At 44.4% G+C, this 19,716-nt stretch overlaps 1 protein-coding gene across 1 annotated transcript in view; it reads right to left on the bottom strand.

Annotated features, from left to right (window-relative positions):
• The window catches only part of LOC146859544 (CD5 antigen-like), a 1,596,548-nt gene that overhangs the window by 597,770 nt on the left and 979,062 nt on the right, over nucleotides 1-19,716 (bottom strand). The gene's annotated exons all lie outside the window — the stretch shown is intronic.

Here is a 19,716-nt window from a genome sequence, read left to right on the forward strand (position 1 = left end):
ATTTACTTTGCGTCATCTCCAGGGCACCTATCCCAGGGGTGAATAACACATGACAGCCGCGCTGATCACTGTGCGACTTAAAAACAAATCAAAGCAATGGAGGAAGCAAAAAAGGCCTGAGGGGTGAAATGTTATCTACTCTAGAAACAGCAGCACCCCAGCTGGACTTTCTATCACCATCAATCCCATAGGAAAAGGCCAACACCCACCCGGTGGGGCCACCTGTGACCCTGGCTTCTTTGCAACTCCCATAGGAAAAGGCCAACACCCAGCCAGTGGGGCCACCTGTGACCCTGGCTTCTTTGCAACTCCCATAGGAAAAGGCCAACACCCAGCCAGTGGGGCCACCTGTGACCCTGGCTTCTTTGCAACTCCCATAGGAAAAGGCCAACACCCAGCCAGTGGGGCCACCTGTGACCCTGGCTTCTTTGCAACTCCCATAGGAAAAGGCCAACACCCAGCCAGTGGGGCCACCACTGACCCTGGCTTCTTTGCAAGTCCCATAGGAAAAGGCCAACACCCAGCCAGTGGGGCCACCTGTGACCCTGGCTTCTGTGCAACTCCTGCCAGAGCCTCTGTGACCCTTGCCTTATTGATCACAAAGACAGCACCACCAAACAAGCATTTGCAACACAATAGGTCTCGCATCAGCGAGAGTTAGAGCTGCTGACGTTGTAAATGTAAATGTTTTTACTTCTCTGTTTTGGAGTGAAGTAGATGCATGTGGAATGCAGTAGAAAGGTGTGCAGTGGAATTATATGGACAGCAATTATCCATGCAGCGCCCGAATTGGCCATACAAGAGGAAATATGGAAAAACGGCAGGCCTACCCACAAGTTTACAATGAAAAACTCTTAAAATGTTTAAATTAACCTTTCTTTTTTAACAGGTCGCCAGCAAACCTGAGATTTACAGAATGGAACAAGTCACCACACAAATAAGGGCTCAAAATGTCAATAACTCAGCTAACATTGCTTTATCAAATGTATTTTAAAACATGATCTTATCACATGAGGCATTTTGATATATTGTTTTATAGTTGCAATGGTCTTAAATAATCACACAATAAAGGTTGATTGATTGATTAATTGGATAGTAATTATGTGGTACTTTATTATGTGGAGTGGGATCGTGTGTTATGGAGAGTAAACGGTATAGGATTTTGTGTTGTGGATTGCTATGTAGAGGAGTTGAATTATGTGGCGTGCTATAGATTGTCTACGCCATCTTCCTATTACAGGTGCCTGGTGATGTCAGGCATACAGTGTAATGCCAATATTACAGAGCAGACATTCATTGGGCAGTAAAAGCTACCAGAACCTACAGACAGATAACAAGTTGAGGGTTAGATGTGTGGTTGAATAGAACAATGGTAGGATTATTTCAGTGCCGGGACCTTAGGAGGAGATGGCCGCCCTACTTGCTGCAGAGATCCATATTCATGAGAAGGCTTGACCGGAAAGAAAATGATTTTTCAGCAAATTAAGGTAATTAGTGGTGTGGAGGGCCTTGCAGAGAGTAACCTGAAGCTGATCCCTGCTGGCAGGGGGAGCCAGTGATTCTCCTGCCAGGTGAGGGTGATTTGCCGGAGCTGCTGGCAGGATGGTTTCGGAGCAGAGGGGATGTTGGGTTCTCCCCATAGACTGACTGAATGCCTGCAATGGAATGGTCAGTGGAATGAATGCTTTTATTAGGAGAATGGATTATAAATGGTACATGTTTTATGAATCCTCATGGATGGCAACAATCTTAGTCACCTCTTGGGTACCGATAGTCTACATAGACGGCGCCGGGATGTCTCAATCTTAGTTTACCACCTGTTGGGTCCAAAAGATGCAATATCCAGGAGCAATACTGGATACCCAATCTGCAAACTTGTATTCTTCAGAGGAGAAATTATCAATCAGTCTGAAGTGTCTGAATCTCCTTCATGTTCATGTTCTCCATCCATCAGGCTCAATGGCTTCAGGTCACCTGCTTGGTCAACGCCTTCACTCGCTTCACTCCCAGACGGTCTACCACAGAGTGAACGAGAGTGTGGCCTCGGACGGTACCACTATCCATCAGAACAAACATTGGGGCTTGGTCAACGCCTTCACTCGCTTCACTCCCAGACGGTCTACCACAGAGTGAACGACAGTGTGGCCTCGGACGGTACCACTATCCATCAGAACAAACACTGGGGCATATCATCAACGAGGCGATAAAAAATGATGCCCTGCACATGTAACCTGGGCTTCTATTGGAATTCTATAACGCATATTAGCTAGCCCATTATCGCTAAAACGGCGATAATTTTAACGTGGTTCTTGCTAAAATTCCCCCCCGTGTACTACTTCTCCTACCGTCCTATGTCTTCTCGGGCATCTTAGCACAGTGTCTTGCTCCTTACATGCAAGTTTGAGTGGATCCCGATCAGAATGGCTTCAATCCCTAGAGAGGGTGTAGTGACAACACAAAGTGTATTTGTCATTTGCTGGACCAGACGCAACGCTTTCTCATCCAGGCCCTCCTCCTCTCTGTGTACGCAGAGAAGTACTTCAATTGGGTGCACTGGCTATACCTTTGCTCTTTGCTGACTCGAATCGGCCTTGGCTCACGGTCCCATCAATGGATCCAATGTAGCTATGCTTCACCCAAGGCAACTCTGAGTGTTAATGGGCAGAGAGCTCAGCCTTCCAATGTTTCTATCGGGAGCTGCCAGGGCTGCCCTGTCCCTTTTATTGTTTGCCCTTTATGTGGACCCCTGTGTGGAAAGGATACCTAATAACTAGGACATGACGGGCGCAGATATCAGAGGCATGGATCACAAATCAGACATATACCCTGATGATGTTTTACTAGTGGTGCCTCTCTGCCTGCTTTGATGGGAGAGCTGGGGGCTTTTGGGCTAGCCTCTGGATTTAAAACAAACTTACAGAAATCCTCCATACTAAATCTGACTTTCCCAAAGAGTGAGCAAGCCTAACTTGAGTGATGCTTCCCATGTGGCTGGTCTCCTCACAGGTGGTGGGATACCTGTACTTAAGACTGTGCTATGCCTGGGCACATTGTCCATTACAACTACTTCATTATTTCAGCAACCTCACTCACTGATCTATCTAAATGAAAGGGCTATGGTCACTCCTGGCTGGGGCGCTTAGACACCAACAAGATGTTGCTTCTGCTAAAATTCCTATCCATCATGCAAACCCTGCCACTCCACCCTCCCCCGCTGGTACTTCAGAAGTCACAGCGACTTATTGAGGACTTCATATGGGATGGGAAGAAGGCCCGGCGGCAGATGCACTTGTCACAGCTGGAGAGTGGGCTGGGTATTCCCAATTTATTATGCTACTTCCAAGCAGCACAACTGCGTTATTTGGTAGAAGGGGCCCGGCATTGCACTGACAAACATTAGTGCTTTATAGATCCAGCAGTGGTGGGAATTCATATTTGGAAGGTCCCATACCTACCCAAAAAATACTGCCCAGCAGGGAATTAGGTCTCTATGGTATTCTGTGTTTGATGGGAGTGAGGGATTAGATGTAGGTCTCCCAGAAACTGTCCACTCAAATTTTAACTAAAACGCCAATTCTAGGGAATCCTGGCTTCCCCTGTATTCCATGGCTCAGCTTTCCTCCAGTGGCAGGATGCTAACTACAAGTGGGTGGGTGATCTCTTTGATATAAATCAGCTTATGGATTTTACCCACATTCAGTCTTTCTAGTGTCTCCCAACCACCTCTCGCTGGCAGTATACAGCCATCCACCACTGAGTCTCGCAACCTGTGATGTGTCCCCACTCTGGTAGGCCCCTCACACCCTTGGAAAAATGGCTTCTCACACTAAATACAGAGGGGCAGATTTACAATAACTGGCGCATCCCTGCATATCAGCAGGGAGGCGCCAGTTATTGTGTGTCACGGCTCCGGCCTAGCAGGCATAATACTTCAGCAGACTATAGGATCCAGAAATCACACAGGATATTAGCTAAAGAAAAGCAGAGGGTAGAGCAACCACATACCTATTAAGATATTCGGGCATATTTATGAAAAAGTCATGCTGAGCTGCTCTGTGCAACAGGAAAATGGCAGGAATTCGAGTAGGATATCTACTCCAGCTGCAGAAAGCAGCAGCGCCCTCTGCCATTCACGCTGATTTTACAGCTCGGTCAAACTCCCAGCACCAAACATCAGTGGGAGCAGCACGACTTAACAGACTTCGCCACTGGCAGATACCGCGGAACGTGGCAAAGGATTTCTAGCACTCCACAAACTCTGCCCATGCTTAATGAAAAGCAGGTGGTTCCGTATCATGTGAGGTTCAGCAATAGTTTGTGCAGGTTGAGGATGGCATGTGATTAGAGGGAGTTCGAGAACAATGGAGGCGTTAACCCAGGTGCCGTTCAAACAGAAGGGTTTTGAGCATTTTTTTGAAGGTGGCTTGACATATGACCAGGTGTAAGCTCAGTAGGGGGGAGTTTGAGAGTATTGTGATGCTTCTGAAGAAGGATTGGTTCATGTACCGCTCCTGAAAGTGGGGGGTGGGGGTGTTCTGGAGCATGCTTTTAATCTGGGTAGGTGCCTGATAGTTTCTTGGGAGAGGTAGAAAGGTTAAGAGCAGTGAAGAACTAGTGGTGCAAGCAGTTTTAAGCTGAGCTCTAAACTTTATGGTAAGCCACTTAATGGAGCGTAAGATGGGGTTACTGTCATTCATTTTCATATGTCCTGTCATCAAGCTGGCTGACACATGTAGGTCTGTCCTGAGTGGTCACGGAGTACCTGAAAGGAGTGCAATTCTATAATAGGGGTAACCCTGGTTGGAGGTTGACTAGATCTGAGAAGGCATCTCCAATTTTTGATTGGTTTGCTAGATATGAGGTGAACCACTGAAGAACTAAACCATTCAATAGCCATTCATTGTTTCGGGGTGTCTAACAATGCCTGGTGGTTGATTGTGTAAAATGAATCAGAGAGACTGAGGAGCACAAGAAGAGAGGAATTACCAGCATTGGGGTGGGGCAGGGCACCATCCACAATATGCAGAATTGCAGTCTCAGTGGCCCTGGTAGAATCCAGATTTAAGGGAGCCAAAAAGGTTGTTGGTCTGAATGTGGGATGAGATTAGAGAAGCTAAACAATTTTCAGTGAATATGCCTAGTAGGCACAAGGGGATACTGAGGTTATTAAAGTCGTAAGGATCCAATGATTGTTTTTTCAGGCTAGGAGAATTTTGACCCAATGGAATAAGTCCTGATCCAGGGATGAGTTAATCAGGGGTGTCCAATAGGGAGAAGCAGGTTGGCTAGGGATTTGCTGATAGAACCCAGATTGGCGTCACAGCCATGGCTAGCAGGTTTCACCTTGAGATCTACCTCTGAGATTGTGGGGAAAGAGCACCATGACTGCAGTGCCTTGCAAGGTATTTCCTCCTCTACTATGTTGTTGAGTTTGACCAGAAGGGAGATATTAATGTATTTTGCATGGGATCTCAGATGCCTTGAATGGGGGCATTGGAGGAAGGGTTATTGGCTTGAACAATAATGCTGAATTCTTATTTTGGTTTGTTCTTGAATGAAATCCAAGAAGGATCTGACATGTGATGCCTTCCCTTTAAGGATGTGGCCTTTGTAGAAGTGTCTTGCATCACAAAGCTTTGTTAGACCTAATGGTGAGGGTGCTTGTCGCCAGTCTTTCCACAACTTACTGACACTTTTCTTTTTTAATAGAGGCTCTGTAGTACCAGGGGCGTAATGATTTGGGGTGAGAAGTTGGCCTGGCATATGCTGGTCACTAGTTATAGTGGCCACCTTGCACCTGTCCAATTCGACTCTTATGGTAGATAGGTTTAAGACAACCTTTTAAAGAAAGCTATCCTAGTGGTAGCTGTGGAGAGCAGCCTTCAGGCTAAGTCTCTGAGGAATGTAAAGCAGCTTGTTTTTATAATCTCTTGAATTACTAAATGAAAGGACACCACACTGGTATATATATAAAATATACATGTATTTATTTCTAACACACTCTACTAACTTCTTTATGAGATTAGAAGTCAGGAACATATGCACAAATCAACTGCTCACAACAAATTAAGCACTTATATGGCTGGGGCCCTAGGGGCGTACCAGACCATATACTAAAAAAGAGGTATAAGAAGAACGACTTGAGAAGGGCTTGGGCCTCACTAATCCACCCAAGGCAGGTAAGTGAAGGACCCACGGGAGACGCATGCAGTGTGAGAACACAGCCGCGGATCCCAATAGACTTCAATGGAGCAAGTCGCGTTTTGATTTTTAAAGTTTTGGGATACTTCGGGAGAGTCTACAAGCAAGTCACTTACAGGTAAGTAGTTCTAGAGCCAACACACACAGGCGCACCGTAGTTACCTCACCCAGGGAAGCCGGGTGCATAGGTGTCTTTTGGTGTCGGGTCGCTGTATTTTGGCTTGGTGCCGAATTCCACAAGGGTATACAGAAAGCCCCTCAATATTTAATCAGATATTGAAAAAGTCCTTAGAAAGCCTAGAAATGCCTGAAAAGTCAGTGTTAGTGCAGTACATCGACGACCTTCTTGTGGCGTCGGAGACTCGTGAAGCTTTTGTAATGGACACTATAGCCTTGCTGAATCATCTGGCCAATGGAGGACTTAAAGTGTCACCATCAACGTTACAATTTTGCAAAAAAGAAGTACATTATTTAGGCCACAATATCGAAAAGGGACTGAGAAAAATAACAGTAGACAGAATGAGGATCATAAAAGGAATGAAAGCCCCCATGACGCAGGTGAGAATGTTTCTTGTAATGGTTGGATATTGTCGTCAGTGGATAAGCAATTTCTCCCTGATTGCAAAGCCTTTGGTACGTCTGACAAGAAGTGATGTGAAAGATCCCATTGATTTGAATAAAGAGGAATTGGCAGTCTTCAAACGACTGAGAGATGGTTTGTGCGAAGCACCAGTATTAGGAATGCCTGATTACGAGAAGGAATTTGAGTTCTACTGCAGTGAGAGGAATGGATGTGCACTTTCTGTTTTAATATAGAAGCATGGAAAACTGAGGAGACCAATTGCATACTTTACATCAATGCTAGACCCAGTAGCTGTAGCTCTACCTGGGTGCTTGAAAGCAGTGGCTGCTACCTGTAGGAGTTTGGAGCAGAGTGAAGGAATTGTGATGGGATAGCCTGTGAAAGTGTTTGTACCTCATGATGTGGCAATCCTTTTAACCAGGAGTCGCACTCAGTTTATGACTAAATATGAAAAAGTCATATTAGGTGCAACGAATGTGAGCCTTGAGAGATGTTTGAATGTGAATCCTTCAACGTTGCTGCCTGATGCTGAGAATGTGGAAGTCAGAGATGAAGCAGATCATGATTGTCTGGATGTACTCGATTTCTGTACCAAACCACGTCCGGATATACAAGATGTACCATTACCAGAAAGTGATTTTGTGATGTTTGTAGACGGGTCTTGCTTGAGAACAGATGGTGGAATGTTGAGTGCAGCATATGCACGGTTGCAACAGTAATGGAAGCATCCTACCTGAAAGGAGTAAGATCAGCCCAAGTAGCTGAACTTGTTGCTTTGACTACAGCATGTAAGATTGGAAAGAACGTGAGAGTGACTGTGATAACTGATAGTCAGTACGGTTTTGGTGTGGTGCATGACTTTGGCCAAATATGGCTACAGAGAGGATTTTTGACATTGAGTGGAACTCCCATCAAGAATTCTGAAGTGGTTGGGAAGTTGCTTGAGGCGATAAAGCTGCCTAAACAATTGGCTGTTGTATAGTGTGCTGCACATAGTCAAACTGGTGATTATACTGCCATCTGGAACAAATACGGCAACGATATGGCCCAATACTGTCGACGTAATCAGAATTCTGTGAATTGGGCAAAGGAGAGAGATTTGAATTCTTGCACCCTAATGTTTACTAACATTGTGGGTACCTGGGAGGAAGTGAGGCAATTGCAGGAAGAAGCAGGAGATGAGGAAATGAAGCAGTGGGTAAAAGCAGGATGTGCACCGAGGGAAAAGGACCATGTGTGGGTCTATCGGAATGGAAGACCAGTTATGCCTGATAGCATGATGTCTGCCATGGCATGGATGTATCATGATCAGGGACACATAGGGAGAGATGCTATGATCAGGTCATTTAAGCAGACCTGGTACAATGCAAAATTTAGACTTGTAGCAGAATGTCTTTGTCAGAGATGCCTTATATGTCAGCAATACAACCCTGGAAGAAAGACAGTGGTGAGTCTAGGAACAATAGGTTGAGAAGGAGGGCCTTTCACCAGAATGCAAGTAGATTTTATTGAAATGCCTCCCTGCAACAGGTTGAGGTATGTTCTAGTCATGGTCTGTTTGTTTTCTAGATGGGTAGAGCATACCCAACAAGAAGAAATGATGGAATCACAGTGGCAAAATTGCTGTTGAGGGAATTCATTCCTACATTCGGGTTTCCAGTTACAATTGAGTCAAATAGAGGAAAACATTTTCATAATGAAATCGTAAAATTGATTTGTGAAGCATTGAATGTACAGCAGAAATTACACTGTGCCTAACGCCCATAGGCTTCTGGTGTGGTGGAACAAATGAATGGAACTATCAAAAACAGAATAGGGAAAATGTGTTTAGCCACAGGTATGAAATGGCCTGATGTCCTGCCTCTAGTACTCATGACTATTAGATCAATTCCAGACAGAACTACAGGGTTGAGTCCCCATGAAATTATCATGGGCAGAGCAATGCATCATGTGTTCATACCAGTCAACAAGCTGTTACCTATAACTGATGACATGGTGTTGGATTACTGTAAGGGCCTGGCTGACGCAGTTCATTCTGTGTTTCATCAGGTTGGAGCGGATGCCACCAGCCTTGAAAAGAAGCCAGCCCATGATCTGAGCCCAGGGGACTGGGTGAGAATCAAGGTACACAGAAGGAGGAACTGTTTGGTCCCAAGGTGGGGGAAACCACGACAGGTGATTTTGACTACAACAACAGCTGTGAAGTGTGCCGGAATCAAGAATTGGAATCATGCGAGTCACACATTTAGGATTCCAAATCCAGTGGATAACAAAGAAATAGAATATTTCGATGAATCAGAATCAAATTCTGAATCAGATGATGAAGAAGCAATAACAAGAGAAAACTCTGAAATGGGGGAAACAGAGTCAGATCTAACTTTTGTCCCAAGAAGTATTTCCTTGAGAAGAAAGTTACAGATTTCTGATACCATCTCAGACTCAGAGACTGAACAAGTAACTTTACGTTCGAGAAAAGAAAAAGACAGTGAAAAGACGATTAAAGAAATTGTTGATAAAGAAGTTCCAGATGAAAGGATGAGAGAAATTCCACCTGAAATAACAAAATTAGATGAACAGGTGCCAGATACAGAGAGAGAGGAAAAGATTCTTGTGGAAGACCCCCGAGGAGGTAGAGGGAACTCCAACATCCAGTAGTCAGCAGGAAGATTGTGCGTCGGAAACTCGAGGAGGGACAGAAGTAGGGAAAACGAAAGAAGCGGTGGAAAGAAAAGCTGTTGAAAGTAAAAAGCATGTTGAAACAGAGTCGGAGGAGAGCAAAGACGAAGTACCAGAAGGTCGAGTCTTAAGAAAGAGAGCTTGGAGAACTGAAAAGAATGATAAAGGAAGTAAACTGAAAAGATCAGCAAAAGATGAAGTTTGGCCAAACAAAATAAAAAGGCTGAGATATCGACTGACACGAGTAAATTCACCAAGAGCTGAACAGGTGAATGAAGTAACTAGTCAAGAGAAATCAAAAATTGAAGAAATAATTGTAATAGAGGAAAGCAAAAGAACGAGAAAACCTAACCAGAAGTATAAGTCGCCGGAATGGACGTATGTGGCCCTGCCTGCAATAAAAGAAGAGGCGGATAGCCAAGAAAATCCAGAGGTGACTGTACCGGAAGTGGTTGAGGAAGACGAAAAATCGGAAATCCTGAGAGTTATCTTGTCCGATATTGGAGAAGAGACGGATGTTCAGGAAATTCTGTATTCAGACAAATTGGGGGCATATTTACAAGCTGGCGCTTTTGCGGCCGTTTTTGGCCGAAAAGCGGCGATAATTTCAACGCCTAATTAGCAAGGCCACGCTAACGCTTGAAACCTTGCTTTAGCATCGGGATTCCTAACGCCCAGCTTTGCATCTCTAATGAGATGCAAAGTGGGCGTTCCCGACCTAACATGACAGGAGAAATGTCGCTAAGCGACATTTCTCCTATCATCAAGCCCCACGCTATGAAGCATAGCGTCAGGAAAAGTAGCGATAATCCCTGTTATCGCTACTTTCCTTACACCTGCTTGAGGACTGACTTAGCCATGATATCCTATGGAAGGTGGATATCATGGCTAAGTTTGTGAGTCCCTATCATCAAGCTTACGCCACATTGCGTGAGTTTATCGCCGGGTTTCCAGCGATAATCTCACGTTAGACAGTTAGCATGAGGATTTTTATCGCTGAGGAGATAGGTGTTGCTAATAGCACGCTATCTCAGCGATAAAAATCCTCGTTACCCGGCGATAATTATCCTCACGCTAAGAGCGCTGAGCGATAATTATCGCCGGTTTTTGCTGATATGCCCCTTAGTTGTGAAGTAGAAGAGGCTAAGTCAAAAGACACTGTTCATTTTGAGGAAATATGAATTTTATGATCAATTATGTCCCCTATCTTAGACCCCAACGGCTCCATGTACATGCTACAAGTACATGTATGTTCCCTCCAGTTCCAGCTATGAAGACGCAAATACATGTGCGTCCAACGTCAACATGTCCTCTTTCAGATCCGCCATGAATGTGTCGGATATTCCGTTCCTAAGTATGATTGGCCACCGACTTTATATGGTACACTTTTCACGTTTTACAGTTCAGGCGAGTAGGCCCTGAATCCTGTCATCAAGTCTTTTCCTGCCTTCTGCTTCTGAAAGCTCCAGCCTGAGTTTGCATCTGTACCCATGAACTTTGTCTTACTTCCTGTGCGGCTAACGGTGCCCGGCTCGGCCTGTTGCCTGCCAAAAACTGTATTCAGCCTTCAAGTTATCTGCTCCGCTCCTCATCTAATGCATTCCTGTCTTGTAGTTTAGGTAAACATCCTTCCCAGCTACCGAGCAAGGGGCCCGGCCTCACTGTCTTTATGCAAGTGATTCATAGCCCCTGTAACCATGGAAGATTCCTGCCCCCTCGCATCTCATGTAGACACTTAGACGCTTGTACACGCACTAACAGTCAGTATAGAATAGATTCTGTCCGAGAGACCTTTCTTTTTGGATAATACAGTTCCTTAAACATGTGATATTAGATATGATTTGGGATTAGGTTGACCTGACCCCCCAGACTTCTGTCTCCACATGTAGAGCTAAATGTCAAGTCCCCTGCACCCTCTAGTTGCACGTCAATCACACGTCATGCGGCTGCGTGCGCATCTCTGCCAAGTATTTCTGCTGACATTGCAGGATTCTCCTATGGATCCGCCCACTTGTGACATCACATTTAATGACGTTTCTAATATACGCCTATTTGTCACGCCTTTTTTCATTACGTATGTGTATCCTTATCTGTATTATCAGCTGTTACGCCTCCTGCATCTGTCTTACTGTAATGCATTTCATATATATACGATTACTTGTCAATAATTTATTGCCTATCCCTTCCTGAACCTTCGTGGTGATGGAATAAGAAGCCATGGTTCGAACCATGATTCCTTTGTAAGGAATAAAAGCCTTTTAGAACCTCAAATACCACGGATTCTGCCTCTTATTTTTACTGAGTTATTCTTACTAGACTTTACCGCATAAAAATAGTACAGGTAATTTGAATATTTACCACAGAAATTGGCGCCCGAATAGGGACACTTTCCCATCTCACGCGCCGGAGGTGCGTTGCAGGCCCGGTCTCCTGCCACAGCTGGACGGACAACTACGCGTACCCGCAGGATTTCCTGTATCTCCCTCCGGCCAAGCGGGGGTGACTGAGGCTGCGATCAACACCCAGACGAGGCGGTGAGAAGTGCGAAGTATCCCGACCAGAGCCTAGCTGAGAGAGCAAGATCCGAGGTATACAGAGGCCCACCAGGTTCCGAAGTTCCGTGTCGAGTCGAGTCCAGTCCGGTCCAGTCCAGTTCAGTTCCGAGGCCTTCCGTTCCGTGCTACCCGGTGAGTACCGTTGCTGGGGAGGCATTTAGACGTGCACATTGGTTCGTGCCGGTCAAGACGGGTTTGGGTACACAGATCCGGTCTGCACTGTTTCAGCAGTGTATCTGTACTGTTTAGCAGTATATCTAGTATGTCTTGTATATAATCCGGTATTATCTAGTATTAGTATTATGTCAGTAACTAGTTTCCTTCTAATTATCATTTTTCGTTAAATGTTAAATGTTACATGTTTTAATACGTTTTAAAAATTGTGGTATGAATGAGTGTCCATTATTGTGTTCATTGTATTAATTGTGTTTAGTCCAGGTATTAAGAGTTGAGTAAGAATAAAGTAACAAGGTTTAAAGATGCCGTTCTTTTCAAAATTAAGACAGATCAAAACTAGAAAAGGGGTACTCGAAGAAGCTGTTCCCATTCTACCTAGGGACACTCCAGGGTACTTTATGTATCATAAACATGGCCTAGACGCCGTATTATATCTTGATTTATGGGTGGACCACACCAAAGATCTAGCAGAAAGTCAGAGGTGGCCCGCAGCTGGGACATGGGATGCAGATTGCATCATGAGAGTAGAAGAAGAATTGTGGAAAAAGAAAGCCAGACAGTCACAGAAAGATGCCATTGAATTATGGCGTAAAGAATCGCATAGACGCACAGAGAAAGCGCTCAGACAAGAAGAGAAAAGTAGAGAGAATTCAAATAAAGCCCGAGAAAATATATTAATTGAGGAAGGTGCCCGAGTAAAAGCAGAACAAGTAGACAGACAACGAAACACTCTTATGAATGGTATGTATCCTCTTCTGGCCGAAGGTTTACCTAAGGCCACCCCGGAAATACCGAAAGATCTGCCACCTCCATTACTCCCGATAAAAGCACATCCCAAGACCGCAAAAGATGTTTTCCTTTCTTCCTATTTAGACGATGTAGCTCCCGAATATGTTAATATTCCACCACACACGCCGCCTGTCGATGGTGCTCAACGCCAAGATCATCTGTCCCTACCTCCGCAACAACAAACTCCCCCGCACATTCCCGCAGGTCCATCTCTTTCTACCGCTTTTCCTGCATCTACAGTTTCTACCTTTCACCCAACAAATCCTTTCGTGCCTAGCACCTCAGACGGTGCGACAGGAGGTGCGACAACAATTTTTGCCACGCCACCATGAGGAAATAAATTGTCCCTTAGAGATTTAGCATGCCAACGTACACCCCAACTAGCAACTTCCGACATGTTTAAGGAACAGCTTGTGGATTGTAGATATGATCCAGTGCCCGGTAAACAGGACAGAATGCTGCTGTCATCACTACGTATACGACGAGCTACAATGTATTTAACGACGCTACCAGGAATGGTTGCGCATCTAGACAATATATATCACTTTGTCCAATCAGGGCGAGGCCCTGAAAGTATAGACAAAGCCATGAAATACCAGAAAGTGGATATACAGAGACAACTGTTACGCTTCTTCATAAACTGCGTGATCAGAAACCAAGATAGGCCTGGGGTAGATCAGGATGAAATGCAAATACTTACCAAATGGGGTCAGAATATATCAGAAGGGAAACATGATAAACAGACGTGTATAGTAGTTATGAACCGAAAGATCCGCAAAGAAGTAGAACGAATACATAAAGACAGATTAGAGGCAGACAAAACTGAATCAGAGGGAGAGGAGGAGGAAGAATCAGAATTACCCACAGGACAATTAGAAACGATGGCTTATGTAGGTAAAGGAAGATCTTTTTATAATACCAGATGTTTTAATGATCCAATACGTCCGATACGTCCAGAGTGTAACAGAAATTTTCAAGCCCCTATGCTAAATTCAAAGTCCCCTGAACACCTATTCCAGGCTGCTGATAAATTACTCCGAGACCGAAGGGGGTACCATGTGCTCGATTCTATGGATGAACAAGAATTAGCCAGGTCAGCAGTACAATGGGCTGACAGTTCTGAGAAATACAGTGATGATGCGCTAGCACACACGTTTCTGAATCTTACCCCAGACGAACAGCGTTTAGCTGGTATATACATGATTCAACACCTCCTTATACTATATAAAAACCAACACTCCGATCCAGGTCCCCTACCTGATATCTTGCTAGAATTACTCACGAATAAATGGAAAGGTTCAGGTACTGATTTAATTAAAGAAATTCTAGAATATCGAAACCAGTACATTGTTTTTGTATGCCCAGAACATGTTTCAGTTCCCATCAAGGAAAGAAAAACGTATTACGTAGATAGACAGAATCCCTTACGCGAAGTACACCCAATCAAAGGTGATGACAATAATTTTAAACGCGTGTTTGTGTACACGCCCATAACGAAGATTGAATTATTAGAAATGAAGAAAGTAGTACCTAGCCATGACAAAGACCCAGCAGGTTTTCACCGTGAGATAAAAGACATGTTACTCATGGGAGAGTATACCTACCCCGACATTATGAAAATATTAAAAGTATTATTGCCTGCCGGTATTTACGAAAAGCTCAAAGAAAAAGAATGGGAGGTGGGAGAGCAAAGGATAGATTGGACAGCATTGGAAAACGAAGAAAAGGCCCGAGCTGCAGGTTCAGGGCTTGGGGAAAAGACTACAGCATTACCAGGATCACTAGTGCAAGTATTGCCACGTTTATTAACTACGAAAAAGGAAGACTGGGGTGCAATCTCAGCCTGTAAACAAAAACAAGATGAAGACACTAGTGATTTCTATTCTCGATTTAAAAAATATTTTGGTATTAATAGTGGCATAAAAGCAAGTAGCGAGTCGTATCCACATCTGTTTGTGACAAAATTAGTTGAAAATTCCCTGCCCCAAGTTAAGAATAGAGTATTGAAATTCGAGAGTACCTGGCAAGGTAACACCCCGTCACAGATGTTACAAATGTTACAATATCACCACAATAGAATTAGGGAAGAACAAGAACATGAACAAAGACGTATGAAAGACACAAAAATGAAAATGCTTGTTGCCCAGTCAGTTCCAGCTGACAGTCATAGAAAAGGTATGCCACAGTCCAGTGATTCAGCGGGTCCTGTAAAAGGGACCTGCAACTATTGTAAACAGCCAGGTCATTATATACACGATTGTGCAGTTCTGAAACATAATATCTCTACGGGTAAAACTAAGGAGAGACCACGTCCACCTAGACAGGATCAGATCCAACAACAAGTACCTCAGCGTGTACAATCTATGCCAGCTCCACAACAGGCGGCTCCACAACAGACCGTAGCAACATCACAGGCGCAGCCTATTGCTGCAACACAAACAACGACGCAACAGATGTACCAGTTTGCACAAGCTGACTATCCCGATTATCAGCGATACACATGAAATAGCCTAGAGAAGGAAGTTGGCTTACCCCTTATTGAGGTTCCTGTAGATCAGGAGGGACCTTATGTACATAGTCAAGTACTAGGGAAAGACAGAACGTTTTTACTTGATACAGGGGCAAGCAGAACAACTATAAGTCACAGCGAAGTTCCAGGGGCACCCCTCTCAGGCTCACAGAATATTTCCCTTGGATTCTCAGGAAAGCCTATTATTAATGAAGTATCACTACCTCTTCCTTTCACAGTTGGTCCTTTGACACGGACTACAGATCTATTGCTTACAAAATCATGTCCAGAAAACTTGTTAGGTATAAAGACACTGAAAGCTCTAGGAGCCGTAATATGTTGTTCCCCAGAGGGGGTACGATTATTTTTGCGTGACTTTAAAGGTCACTACATGTCAAGAGACATGGATCACCGGTTACAAAGTTTACCTGCACATTTATGGGCACAAGGCCCCACTGATGTAGGATGTATGCACATTACACCATATCGAGTCACACTCAAAGCAGGAGTGGTATTACCACGAATGCGACAATACAAGTTACCTCCAGACGCTGTAGTGGCTTTACTGCAAATCATTGACGAGCTCATTGCACAAGGAGTGGTCGTGGAAACCGACTCCAATGTATGTAATTCACCGATAATTCCGATTCTTAAACGAACTGATCCAAAAGCACCGCCAGTATATCGATTAGTTATTGATCTGCGCGAATTAAATAAATGCATTGTACCACAATACCCCGTGGTCCCAGACATCTCTTCACTATTAACAGCCATTGATTCCGAAGCAACGTTCTTCACTGTAATTGACCTCAAGAACGCCTTCTTTAGCGTCCCAATCGATCCGGAAAGCCAATATTTGTTCGGATTCAGTTTAAATGGACGAAGTTTTAAATTCGCACGCGCACCTCAAGGATTCACAGAAAGCCCCAGCATCTATAGCCAAGCACTAAAAAGACAACTTGACAGTATCCACATGCCAGTTAACACTGCCCTGCTTCAATATGTCGATGATCTACTGATCACCGCCCGAAGCGAACACGAGTGTGAAAAAGCATCACTGACGGTTTTACATTTTCTGGCCGACAAGGGACATAAGGTGTCCCCTTCGAAGCTGCAATTCTGTGTCCAGCAAGTTGTGTACCTTGGGCACTTGCTGTCCAAGGGGGGAAGACAGCTTACACCTGACCGCATCCAGTTAATTGTTAACATGCCATCACCCAAGACACAAAGGGAGGTAAGGGCCTTCATAGGCCTCACTTCATACTGTAGGCAGTGGATACCCCAATATGCATTTCTAGCAAAACCACTCATTCAGTTGACAACACAGGAGGCAGCGACATCGACTGTCCTCCCTTGGACTCAGGAACATACACAAGCCTTTGAAAGCTTAAAGAAAGCTTTATGTCAAGCACCTGTTTTAGTGACACCATGTTACAGTAAGCCTTTTACACTCTTTGTTACAGAACGCGAAGGTACTGCCTTGTCAGTACTCACTCAGGAACAAGCAGGATCACACAAACCGTGTGCTTACTTTTCTAGCACATTAGATCCAGTAGCTCAGGCTCTTCCTGCGTGCCTGAAATCGGTCGCAGCAACAGCTTTAGCAATCAGACAAAGTGATGCCATAGTATTAGGACATCAATTGACAGTACAAGTACCACACGCAGTAGAGGTTCTTTTGAACCGGACACAAACACAACACTTGACTATAGCAAGACTAACGGGCTACGAACTGACCTTGTTTCAGCCACACATAGAAATCAGACGTTGTAGTACATTAAATCCTGCCACACTTTTGCCATTAAGTGAAACAGACCCATTGGCGCATGATTGTATTGAAGTCATTACTATTACGACTAAACCCAGACAAGACTTGACGGACGTTCCATTATTAGATCCAGACCTGACATTGTATGTGGATGGTTCATGCATGAGAACAAATACAGGAGAATTAGTGGCCGCCTATGCAGTCACGACAGACACTGAAATCATTGAAACAAATTGTATTAACACTTTGTCAGCTCAAGCAGCAGAGCTCATTGCTCTGACACAAGCCTGTATTCAAGCTGAAAATAAGAAAGTCAACATATACACAGATTCACGTTATGCATTCGGAGTCGTCCATGACTTCGGCGTGCTTTGGCGAGAGAGAGGTTATTTAACTTCTCACGGTGCCAACATTCAGCACGGTCCCCTCATTCAAGCCCTACTAGATGCAATACATTTGCCTACTGCGATATCTATTATGAAATGCAAGGCCCATACGAAAGTGACTGACATTATTTCTCAGGGTAACGACCTAGCTGACAGGACAGCTAAACAGACTGCTCAGAATCAGACTCATACAACTGACTTGACAAAGACAATAGTTCCAACACTGACACATTGCATGACAGTTAAGGATCCCGCCCTTGATGTTATTGACATACAGACACATGCTACACCAGAAGAAATAAAGAAATGGACTGAATTAGGAGGGATCCAAACAGATCAGGGATGGATGACGAAGGGAAAATCTATATGGTTTCTCCCCGACTCCATGGTTCAAGTTATTATTAATACAATACATAGTCCAGCACACCTAGGAGAAAAAGCTATGCTAGATAGTATTCAACACATTTGGTTCAACAAACACTTACGAGCAGCAGCCAAACAGAAAGTGCGTACCTGCATGATTTGTTGTCAGTTCAATCCAGGTAAAAGCATTCCCGTAGAGCAAGGTGGATTTCAACCTCCCGATCACCCTTTTGAAGTCCTCCAGATGGATTATATCCAGATGGAACGATGTCGAGGATTCAAATATGTTCTTGTAGTTGTCTGTGCTCTTTCCCGTTGGACAGAAGCCTACCCGGTTTCAGATTACACTGCCCCGACTACTGCCAAACAGTTAGTTCGAGAATTCTTCCCACGGTATGGTTTGCCCCGTGTCGTGTACTCAGATAACGGCCAGCCATTCTCATCCGAGCTCATGAAACACGTTTCACTTTTGTTAGGCTATCAATGGAAATTCCACTGTGTCCGACATCCCGAGGCAGCAGGTCTCGTGGAACGCCATAATCAAACTTTAAAAATTAGACTGTCCAAAGTATGTAGAGAAAAAGGTGTCGATTGGATAGTAGCTTTACCAGTTGCACTCTTTTACATGAGAATGGTAGCACATTCTCGAACAGGGCTATCCCCGTATGAGGTGGTCTTCGGTAGACCACCAAATATGTGGGGGACGCCTATCCCTCGTAAAATCACTGATGTTGATTGTAATATGCTGACAGATTACCTAGCTTCCTTGATGTCTGCACTACAATCTTGTCGTTCACAGGTAGCTGCAGCTTTTCCCGATAACACTGAGGTGAAGCCGCATGAAGTGGTTCCCGGAGACTTCGTGCTTGTGAGGAATTTCGACAGGAGGAGCCAGCTGGAGCCTAGGTGGCAGTCACCCAAGCTCGTTTTACTGACCACAAGGACAGCCGTGAAGATCGAGGGACGTAAAGGGTGGTTGCACTCGAGCCATATCAAAAAAATTTATGGACTACCGTCCGATGTGAACACTCAGCCCTGCATTCCCTTACAGACTGACTCAAAGCTCCCCTTGGTTGAAAAAACAGAGAGTGAACTTTATAAACTGAAACTAAGGTCTAGCAAGTCAGACAATTTGATTGTTTAAGTCCTCTCCAAGGTGAATCGGTTGAATTTGTCTTTGACATGTATCCTCCAGACCGAAATAGAGAGAGAAATAGACAGAAACAGCTTAAAAACCATGCGTACTGTAAATCACTTCGTAGTCACTGCATAATGACGTTATTAATTATGTTTTTTCTAAGCATTCTGATATTTGTTGTAAGCATACTGTTACACATGTATTACCCTATTCCTAAGCATGCTTTCAATGTTACTGCCGAACATTCTTTTAGTGAATTACCTCCGCATGAGTTGTCCTACAGATTTGCGCTGCGCAACAACACATTCATTAGTATGTTACATCACTCCCATCAGACCAGCAATGCTACAAATTGTTGGATATGTGGCCGACTCCCTCCCTATCAGAACTACAAGGGAGTTCTGCCTCTCTTTCCGTATCCATTCACACACAATGGCTCCTGTGGAGCATGGTTTAGTTTGATTAATTCCCTCGATTCAAATTCCGTAGTTTACCAGGACAACTGGGTATGGGGAAACCTGAACCTAGTCTTACTTAAAGTCTGCTACCCTAACAAGGAGGGACTTCCCAA

This window comes from Triturus cristatus, chromosome 3_2 (assembly GCF_964204655.1).
Source record: "Triturus cristatus chromosome 3_2, aTriCri1.1, whole genome shotgun sequence".
In the NCBI taxonomy this organism is placed as follows: domain Eukaryota; kingdom Metazoa; phylum Chordata; class Amphibia; order Caudata; family Salamandridae; genus Triturus; species Triturus cristatus.